The 11,442-nt window shown below is 36.8% G+C and overlaps 1 non-coding gene across 1 annotated transcript; it reads left to right on the top strand.

Annotated features, from left to right (window-relative positions):
* The first annotated feature begins 2,016 nt into the window (after positions 1–2,016).
* Positions 2,017–2,124, top strand: LOC130947743 (small nucleolar RNA R71). Its single transcript, XR_009072787.1, has one exon. It is a non-coding gene; the product is annotated as a small nucleolar RNA R71 (small nucleolar RNA).
* The last annotated feature ends 9,318 nt before the right edge of the window (positions 2,125–11,442 follow it).

Genomic DNA, 11,442 nt, shown 5'->3' on the forward strand with positions numbered 1-11,442 from the left:
CTTTTCTGGCGTTTAACACCAGTCTGGTGCCCCTTTCTGGCGTTAAACACCCAGAATGGTGCCAGACTGGGCGTTAAACGCCCATTTGCTGCCCTTTCTGGCGTTTAAACGCCAGCAAGATCTTCCTCCAGGATGTGATGTTTTTCTTTCTATTTTTCATTCTGTTTTTGCTTTTTCAATTGATTTTGTGACTTCCCATGATCATCAACCTACAGAAAACATAAAATACAAAGGAAAATAGATAAATATAACATTGGGTTGCCTCCCAACAAGCACTTCTTTAATGTCAGTAGCTTGACAGAGGGCTCTCATGGAGCCTCACAGATACTCAGAGCAATGTTGGAACCTCCCAACACCAAACTTAGAGTTTGAATGTGGGGGTTCAACACCAAACTTAGAAGTTGGTTGTGGCCTCCCAACACCAAACTTAGAGTTTAACTGTGGGAGCTCTGTTTGACTCTGTTTTGAGAGAAGCTCTTCATGCTTCCTCTCCATGGTGACAGAGGGATATCCTTAAGCCTTAAACACAAAGGATTCTTCATTCACTTGAATGATCAATTCTCCTCTGTCCACATCAATCACAGCCTTTGCTGTGGCTAGGAAGGGTCTGCCAAGGATGATGGACTCATCCATGCACTTCCTAGTCTCTACGACTATGAAATCAGCAGGGATGTAATGGTCTTCAATCTTTACCAGAACATCCTCTACAAGCCCATAAGCTTGTTTTCTTGAATTGTCTGCCATCACTAATGAGATTCTTGCAGCTTGTACCTCAAAGATCCCTAGCTTCTCCATTACAGAGAGAGGCATGAGGTTTACACTTGACCCTAAGTCACACAGAGCCTTCTTAAAGGTCATGGTGCCTATGGTACAAGGTATTGAGAACTTTCTAGGATCCTGTCTTTTTTGAGGTAATCTCTGCCTAGACAAGTCATCCAGTTCTTTGGTGAGCAAAGGGGGTTCATCCTCCCAAGTCTCATTACCAAATAACTTGTCATTTAGCTTCATGATTGCTCCGAGGTATTTAGCAACTTGCTCTTCAGTGACATACTCATCCTCTTCAGAGGAAGAATACTCATCAGAGCTCATGAATGGCAGAAGTAAATCCAATGGAATCTCTATGGTCTCAGTGTGAGTCTCAGATTCCCATGGTTCCTTATTAGGGAACTCATTAGAGGCCAGTGGACGTCCATTGAGGTCTTCCTCAGTGGTGTTCACTGCCTCTTCCTCCTCTCCAAATTCGGCCATGTGGGTCATGTTAATGGCCTTGCATTCTCCTTTTGGATTCTCTTCTGTATTGCTTGGAAGAGTACTAGGAGGGAGTTTAGTAATTTTCTTGCTCAGCTGCCCCACTTGTGCCTCCAAGTTTCTAATGAAGGACCTTGTTTCAGTCATGAAACTTTGAGTGGTTTTGATTAGATCAGAGACCATGGTTGCTAAGTCAGAGTGGCTCTGCTTAGAATTCTCTGTCTGTTGCTGAGAAGATGATGAAAAAGGCTTGCCATTGCTAAACCTGTTTCTTCCACCATTATTGTTGTTGAAACCTTGTTGAGGTCTCTATTGATCCTTCCATGAGAGATTTGGATGATTTCTCCATGAAGAATTATAGGTGTTTCCATAGGGTTCTCCAATGTAATTCACCTCTTCCATTGAAGGGTTCTCAGGATCATAAGCTTCTTCTTTAGATGAAGCGTCCTTAGTACTGCCTGGTGCAGCTTGCATTCCTGACAGACTTTGAGAAATCAAATTGACTTGCTGAGTCAATATTTTGTTCTGAGCCAATATGGCATTCAGAGTATCAATCTCAAGAACTCCTTTCTTCTGATTCGTCCCATTGTTCACAGGATTCCTTTCAGAAGTGTACATGAATTGATTATTTGCAACCATTTCAATGAGTTCTTGAGCTTCTGTAGGCGTCTTCTTCAGATGAAGAGATCCTCCAGCAGAACTATCCAATGACATCTTGGACAGTTCAGACAGACCATCATAGAAGATACCTATGATGCTCCATTCAGAAAGCATGTCAGAAGGACATTTTCTGATTAATTGTTTGTATCTTTCCCAAGCTTCATAGAGGGATTCACCTTTCTTCTGTCTGAAGGTTTGGACTTCCACTCTAAGCTTACTCAATTTTTGAGGTGGAAAGAACTTTGCCAAGAAGGCATTGACTAGCTTTTCCCAAGAGTTCAGGCTTTCTTTAGGTTGTGAGTCCAACCATATCCTAGCTCTGTCTCTTACAGCAAAAGGGAATAGCATAAGTCTATAGACCTCAGGGTCAACCCCATTAGTCTTGACAGTGCCACAGATCTGCAAGAATTCAGCTAAAAACTGATGAGGATCTTCCAATGGAAGTCCATGGAACTTGAAATTCTGTTGCATTAGAGAAACTAATTGAGGCTTAAGCTCAAAGTTGTTTGCTCCAATGGCAGGGATAGAGATGCTTCTCCCATAGAAGTCAGGAGTAGGTGCAGTAAAGTCACCCAGCACCTTCCTTGCATTGTTGGCATTGTTGGCATTGTTGTTATTTTTGGCTGCCATGTCTTCTTCTTTGAAGAATTCTGTTAGGTCCTCTACAGAGAGTTGTGCTTTAGCTTCTCTTAGCTTTTGCTTCAAGGTCCTTTTAGGTTCAGGGTCAACATCAACAAGAATGTTTTTGTCTTTGCTCCTGCTCATATAAAAGAGGAGAGAACAAGAAAATATGGAATCCTCTATGTCACAGTATAGAGATTCCTTGAGGTGTCAGAGGAAAAGAAAAATAGAAGGAAGAGGTAGAAGAAGAATTCAAACTTATCTAGAAAGATAGAATTCGAATTGTGCATTGAGGAGGAGTGTTAGTCCATAATAGAAGGATGTGAGAAGAGGGGAAGAAATTTTTCGAAAATAAATTAAAAAGATTTTAAAAAACATTTTAAAAAAAATAATTGATTTTCGAAAACTTAGATTGGGAAAGAAATCAAGTGATTTTTGAAAAAGATTTTGAAATTAGAAATCAAAAAGATATGATTGAAAATTATTTTTGAAAAAGATGTGATTAAAAAGATGTGATTGAAAAGATATGATTTGAAAAACAATTTTAAAAAAAAATTTGATTTTGAAAATTAATGACTTGGCTAACAAGAAAAGATATGATTCAAACATTAAACCTTTCTCAACAGAAAAGGCAACATACTTGAAATGTTGAATCAAATCATTAATTGATAGCAAGTATTTTTGAAAATGGAAAGAAATTGATTTTGAAAATATATGATTGAAAAGATATGATTTGAAAAAGATTTGATTTTAAAAAATTTTGAAAACTTGAAAAAAAAAAATTGAGTTAAAAACAAAATCTTCCCTCTTGTGCCATCCTGGCGTTAAACGCCCAGAATGGTATCCATTCTGGCGTTTAACGCCCAAAACACTACTCTTTTGGGCGTTAAACGCCCAACCAGGCACCCTGGCTGGCGTTTAAACGCCAGTTTTCCTTCTTCACTGGGCGTTTTGAACGTCCAGCTTTTTTCTGTATAATTCCTCTGCTGTATGTTCTGAATCTTCAATTCTCTGTATTATTGACTTGAAAAGACGCAAATTAAAATTTTTTTTGGATTTTTAATGATGGGGAATAATCAAAATGCAACTAAAGTCAAATAACAATGCATGCAAGACACCAAACTTAGAAGTTTGTATACTATTGACACTAACAAATTGAGAATGCAAATGAGAAACAACAAAATACTCAAGACAAGAGAATTTAAAGATCAGAGCAATGAAATCATCAAGAACATCTTGAAGATTACTTAAGACACATGAATGAATGCAAGAAGAACAGAAACATGCAATTGACACCAAACTTAACATGAGACACTAGACTCAACAAGAAACATACAATATTTTTGGTTTTTATGATTTTGTAATTTTTTTGGATTTTTTCGAAAATTAAGTGGAAAAGAAAATAAAGATATCAAAATTCTTAATGAGAATTGCAGGAATCATGCAATGTTAGTCAAAAGCTTCAGTCTAAAGAAATTAGACATGGCTAGCCAAGCTTCAGCAGGACATTACATTCAAGAGTTAAATTGATGAGAATGAATTAGCTTTGGTGATGATGAGAACATCACCTTGAAACACTAGAATTCATTCTTAAGAACTCTGAAGAAAAAATACCTAAGCTAAGCAACAAGATGAACCGTCAGTTGTCCAAACTCAAACAATCCCCGGCAACGGCGCCAAAAACTTGGTGCACGAAATTGTGATCATCAATGACGCCATCAACATGGTACGCTCAATTACAATCTCAACACTTTATCAGAACTTCGCACAACTAACCAGCAAGTGCACTGGGTCGTCCAAGTAATAAACCTTACGCGAGTAAGGGTCGATCCCACGGAGATTGTTGGTATGAAGCAAGCTATGGTCACCTTGTAAATCTCAGTCAGGCGGATTCAAATGGTTATGGATGATTGATAACTAAAAGATAAAATAAGGATAGAGATACTTATGTAATTCATTGGTGAGATTTTCAGATAAGCATATGGAGATGCTTTGTCCCTTCCGTCTCTCTGCTTTCCTACTGTCTTCATCCAATCCTTCTTACTCCTTTCCATGGCAAGCTGTATGTTGGGCATCACCGTTGTCAGTGGATACAGTCCCCTCCTCTCAGTGAAAATGGTCCAAATGCTCTGTCACAGCATGGCTAATCATCTGTCGGTTCTCAATCAGGTTGGAATAGAATCCATTGATTCTTTTGCGTCTGTCGCTAACGCCCAACCTTCAGGAGTGTGAAGCTCGTCACGGTCATTCAATCATTGAATCCTACTCAGAATACCACAGACAAGGTTTAGACCTTCTGGATTCTCTTGAATGCCGCTATCAATTCTAGCTTATACCACGAAGATTCCGATTAAGGGATCCAAGAGATATCCACTCAATCTAAGGTAAAACGGAGGTGGTTGTCAGACATACGTTCATAGGTGAGAATGATGATGAGTGTCACGGATCATCACATTCATCAAGTTGAGGAACAAGTGATATCTTAGAACAAGAACAAGCTGAATTGAATAGAAGAACAATAGTAATTGCATTAATACTCGAGATACAGCAGAGCGCTACACCTTAATCTATGGTGTGTAGAAACTCCACCGTTGAAAATACATAAGAACAAGGTCTAGGCATGGCCGTGAGGCCAGCCCCCAATGATCTAAGAACTAGACGTCCAAAGATGATCCTAAGATCTAAAATGATCAAAAGATGATCCTAAGATCTAAAGTGATCAAAAGATTCGAAAGATCAAAAGATATGAATACAATAGTAAAAGGTCCTATTTGTAGAGAAATAGTAGCCTAGGGTTTACAGAAATGAGTAAATGACATAAAAATCCACTTCCGGGCCCACTTGGTGTGTGTTTGGGCTGAGCATTGAAGCATTTTCGTGTAGAAACTTTTCTTGGAGTTAAACGCCAGCTTTTATACCAGTTTGGGTGTTTAACTCCCATTTTTGTGCCAGTTCCGGCGTTTAACGCCGAACAGTTTTGAGCTGATTTAGAACGCCAGTTTGGGCCATCAAATCTCGGGCAAAGTACGGACTATTATATATTGCTGGAAAGCCCAGGATGTCTACTTTCCAACGCCGTTAAGACCGCGCCAATTGGGCTTTTGTAGCTCCAGAAAATCCACTTCGAGTGCAGGGAGGTCAGAATCCAACAGCATCTGCAGTCCTTTTCAGCCTCTGAATCAGATTTTTGCTCAGGTCCCTCAATTTCAGTCAGAAAATACCTGAAATCACAGAAAAATACACAAACTCATAGTAAAGTCCAGAAAAGTGAATTTTAACTAAAAACTAATAAAAATATAGTAAAAGCTAACTAAAACATACTAAAAACATACTAAAAATAATGCCAAAAGCGTATAAATTATCCGCTCATCGGTACTCTTCACAGATCCAAGGACTAAGTCAATGGTCAACTTGTTTGCATCAAATGAAGCAGCATTTAACAATGCCTTTATTAGTGCCATCACTAAGTTGGGTAGGGTTGGTGTCTTAACTAGTAATCAAGGTGAAATTAGGATTGATTGCACCAAGCCCGACTAAACAAATCAAATCTAGTAGTACTTCCCTTTTTGATGTTGTATGTACCTATAAATCCCTCAAAACTCTTGTTATGTCAGAAAACAATCCTAGTCTATTGTCTGCACACAATTCTAGCATAACTCCCTGCATTTCAATAATCATGGTTCATTAATTAAGTACCTAATTAATTATTAGTAATTGGTGGAGTTTAATTACCTCACAAAGTCAGCATTCTATGGCTACTTTTAAACAGTTAATTACTCTTTCCTTCTTGCTTGCTGTGTTCAAAGCATATCCGTCTATATGCCTGATGAAATACTCCTATATAAAAACAAATTCTAAAATAGTTAAATTAGTTAATTCATCATTAAGATCACTGAGGAGAATATCTTATTTAAAAATTTTTGTGCATATATAAATACCTGAAATGCATAGGCTTCATCGGAGATATGAAAAAAGCTCTTACAATCTAAGCAATACACTTCCAGCGTGATGAACAAGCTCGTAGAGATAAAAGATGGAAATGCCATGCCTGCTCTCGTCTTTGAAGAACAACTCCAACCTTCTAAGCTCGCTGAACGCTCTCTTATCTAATTCAAGCACAAGAACAACATAAATAAATAAAAAAAAGCATGATTTAAAGGACTAATTGAGTATGAATAGTTTGTAAGGGCAACAGAGAAATTGTACACAGTTCATAGTATTTTACAGAAAGGTGTTGAATATAGAGAAAGTGAGAAACACCACTTGTGCTTTCTTACCTTCCCAATTAAAACAGATTTGGCTTTCTTGAAGCTGGAACCAAGCTTTTCATATTCAGGGGCAAGCTTTTTATAGTGCCCACACCTATGGTAATAAAAAAGTGATATGAGAAACACAAATCAAGAATTAGGACAAAAAATGTGCATCTTATCTTTGCTAGATCGCCATGATGAATCACCCAAAAGAGTGAAAACCTGGCAACTATATATATAACAAACTCAGAACCTTCAATTGGCACAAAAAAAGTCTCGTTGGTACCCTCACTCTCTCTAGTGTCAATTATACAGAGATCTTATCATCTAATAACTTATATTAAAGGAATCAAATCAAAGAATATAAAGTTAAACATCTATTAATCTATAAAATCAAAGAGAAAAAGGACAATAACACATTCTATTTGAACTGTATACTGAACTAAACCCTAGATAAGGTAAAAATTAAATCAACAAAGGAACCAAAAATGAATTGGTGATTATTTTATTTTATTACCAAGAAGCGTAGAACTCAACAAGTGCTCCTTTGTCCTGGCCAACCTCCTTCTCAAAGTTATCTTCGGTGAGCCCAACAACATCGTCTGCAGAGACAAATACGAAGACGAGAGCAAACACCAACACTCCCAACACTAAACCCCTGCTCCAGATCTGTGCACGCGCCAAAGTGTCAGAGGTGTCCGGGGTTAATTAATGGTCTAATTGTTCTGCCTATTTACAAAGATCGAAGCATAAAAGTGGAACCAGATGTTGCCAAGCTCAATTTCGTATTCTAATAATCCTAATTCATCCTATCAAATAAATATTTCAGAATAACAGTGACAATTAAATTTCAGCAATGTATATTAAACCAAAAAAATTGGGAAAAAAGCATCAGGTTGCGATAGAAAACAAATTGGGAGCACAAGAATCAGAATTGAGAGGGAGATTAAGAAACTCGTACCTGATAACTAGAGCGCGATTCAGATTTTAATCAAAATCAGCACTAGCTTGTTCGAGAAATGGATTCAGATCACAATTAACATTGATATGAAAACTTGGAAGAGATTTGAGCAACGAAGAAGAAGAAGAAGAAAAAGGGTGTGTGGTTCTCGGAGTGAAGCACTGACAGTAGTTTGTGTGAGGTAGAGTGGCGAGGCTCCCAGAGTCATATATTTTTGGTTTAGTAATTAGTAGTTTAAGTTTGTTGTTATTTTTAAAATTTTAGTTGCTTTTTAGTGGCCATAGTTTAAATTACCGTTAAAATTTATAGTATTAATGGTAAATATACAATTGCCACTAAAAAATGGTTTTAAACAGAAAATTATGGCAATAATATTATGGCCGTTAAAAGTTTGTCGCTAAAAATTTTTTTTTCTTGTAGTGACCAACACGTTTTCTCTGGCCTCTTTAAGACATCGTGCAGGACATGCTGCATGATATCTGCCACATGGAGCGCTTTGAGCATAAGCGTTTCGACTGGGTGGCGGCAAGGCTAGAGGGAAGTGATCCTGGCCCAATTCCAGCAGCCTCGCCTGAGCCGGTTTGGGTGGATGACGGTGAAGACGAACAACCCGAGCCCCATTGTCCACCAGCTGAAGGTGGAGCTTCTTAGATCCTCACCTCCCGGATTGCATCTTGTACGGAAGACCGTGCAACAATTAAGTGTAGGGGAGGATCCGCGACTTTGGGGAGGTAAAAATTCTCTTTCTTAATTCTTTGCAATACTTTCTAGTTTTTCTTTTCTTTTTGTAACCTTATTCTTATTGCATTTTGCTTGGTTTGCTTGTATATGTTTTAGTTGCTTATAGTTTTATGGTAGTAGATATTTGCATATTGCATGGGCAGAGTAAATAAGTTTGGTAAAAACAACAAGGAATTTTCAAGAAATCTCTTAGGGCGTTCCATTGATTAAGATTTGGAAAACTTGTTTTTCAACTTGCTTGAAATATACTTCTTAAGGAATATAAAAAAGAGCTAGAACAAAACACCTAATGAGATTTGAGCTTTAATTGTGTGGTTGCACATTTTCAACCACAAAAGTTTTGTTCTTGTGTGTTATACTCTTTTATGATTGTGATCTTAGATTTGCTTGAATCTTTATGTCCTATATTTGGTGTCTTGAATGCATTTAGTATGATTGAGGCCATTTTTGAAATTAAACTCACCAACCCATATGGCCAACCCTTACATTCACCTTTGTAACCCATTTTTGAGCCTTTTAAATCCCCATTTGTTCCAATTTTAAGCACATTATTCTCCCTAAAGCGAAAAACCATTAATTCCCATGGATTACTTCTTTGATTAGCTTGGGTGTAGTAGTGTATGTTACTTAAAGTGTGGGAAAAAATTGTTGAGAAACATTGGAGATGAAACTACATTGGGTCTTCATCAAGAAAAATTTGTGAAAATGGGTAAACATTCATGCATTCATTGTTCAAAACATATGCATCTCTTTTTATTGACAAAAACTAGGAAATTTTTGTTTTTGAAAAATAAAATCAAAAATCAAAATCAATTTTGTGCATAATAGCATATGAAATAAAGAGTTAAATAAAGAATGCATATGTGTGTATCTTGGAAAGAAAATGCATGAGTGAATATGAAAAAGGAGATGAATGGGAATTTATGATGTTTTTCTTATATGTACATAGGATGATATAGGATTAGGTGGGTTGCTTGAGCTAATCAAAGATTAATTCACTAAGTCCACTTAACCATATTAATCCTACCTTAACCTTAGCCCCATTACAACCCTCCAAAGATCTCATGATATTTGTTTTCATTTATCAAATATGTGTTGATTGTTAGATGATTAGCAAATCCTAGAGAAGCATGATTAAAGGAGAATTGAGTGATTAAGCCTTACACACTGAGTGATTAGAGTGTAAATACATCCGGTGAAGGGTTCGATCGCTCATATCTACGCTTCCATCTCTTATCATGTATCTTCTTGCAAGATATTGAAATTAATTTTTGAAAACTTCAAATCAATTCTTTGGATGTTGCCTTGGCCCTAATGATCTATCTTGAATTGATTGGAAATCTCTTGTTTGTTTCTTTAGCCAAACTCAATAGGGAACTATAGTATAGACATAGATAGTCAATATTTTGCTTAGTTGCATGCATATAGTTAGTACATTAAATAAGTTGTTGCCCTTTTTCCTTTCTCCTTTGATTGAGATTAACATGAGGACATGCTGGTGTTTAAGTGTGGAAAAATTGATAAATCTATATTTGATGAAAATTTTTGGTTGAAATTGAATGGATTTCAGCATGCAAACCTCCATTTATTCCCTTAAATAGCATGCTTTTGAGCTCTCCTTCCAAATTATCTTTGATTATGAAAACATGCTCTTTTATGCTTAATTTAGTCAATTTTATTCCATTTACATTCCATTCGATGCCTTGATGTTTTGGTGAGTGATTTCAGATGAAATAGGTAGGAATGGCTTGGCAAGAATGGAAGAAGAGCATGCAAGAGGGAGGAAACATGAAGAAACAAAGGAGAAGAGCATTACGAAGTGTGCGTGCGCACAGCCTCTTGTGCGTACGCACAACCTGAGAATCGGCCGAGTGTGCGTGTGCACACACCTATGCGTACGCACAGGTACCAGCGCGTGCCTTCATTAAAAAGGCACGTGACTTGCGTTTTGGGAGCTTTGGAGGCCCAAATCTGATGACCTAGAGCTCATATTGGAGGGGCAACACTTGGAGAAACATAGCATTAGGAATAATGTTAGATAGGATTAGGAGGCTTTAGGTTTAGTTTTCTCTAAGTTTTCTCTCAACTCTATTAGGGTTTTCTATAGGGTTTATATTCCAAATGCTATTTCCATTTTTTATCTTGAATTTTTGCTTGCCTCCATTGTAAGTATTTCTTAATTGCTCTCTTTTATTGCTATAATTTTGATACTTTTTCTTGTAGTTAAAGACATATTGTTAATATATATATACACTTTTGTAATTTTAATTTTCTTGTTGATGAATTTGATGATTGATGATTATTATATACTTGGTTGAGTTAGTATTGTTGCTTTTGATCATTTGTTGCTCATAGTTTCAAGCATTTTCTCAATTTTGTCATGATTTGTGTTTATGCCCACCAAGTGTTTGTGGAACAATTTTGATTATGAGGTAAATTTCCTCCTCTTGGCTTGGGAAAAATGAGAATATGGGTTTCTAGAGTTGGAATGTCCAACATTTAGTGATAATTCTTGAATTGTTAATTGTTCTTGTTTCCACTAACGCTAACTTGTTGCTAAGGCAATTAGCAAGTGAGTTAGGATTTGTGGATTAAGAACAATTATGCTCACTTGACCTATCCTTCAATGTTAAGGGTTAACTAAGTGAGATTAATCCATCATAATTGTCATAGTTGTGGTTACAACAAGGAAAGGATTCCCTAGCTCAATCCAAGCCAAGAAGCCATTTATGTTTTGAATTACACATACACACATCAATCACTTTTACACCTTACTTGTCCATATTACATAGCTAGTTCTTTAATTCCTTTATTAATTCATTAATTACAATTTTGAATGTTCTTTTATTCCTTTAATTGTTCATCTCTTAATTGAAAATCCCTTCATTGTCACAACCAAAATTGTGCACTATTGATCACTAATTCCTTGGGAGTTGACCCAGGATTCTACTCCCAGATTTA

The sequence above is a fragment of the Arachis stenosperma genome, chromosome 1, assembly GCF_014773155.1.
Source record: "Arachis stenosperma cultivar V10309 chromosome 1, arast.V10309.gnm1.PFL2, whole genome shotgun sequence".
Classification (NCBI taxonomy): Eukaryota; Viridiplantae; Streptophyta; class Magnoliopsida; order Fabales; family Fabaceae; genus Arachis; species Arachis stenosperma.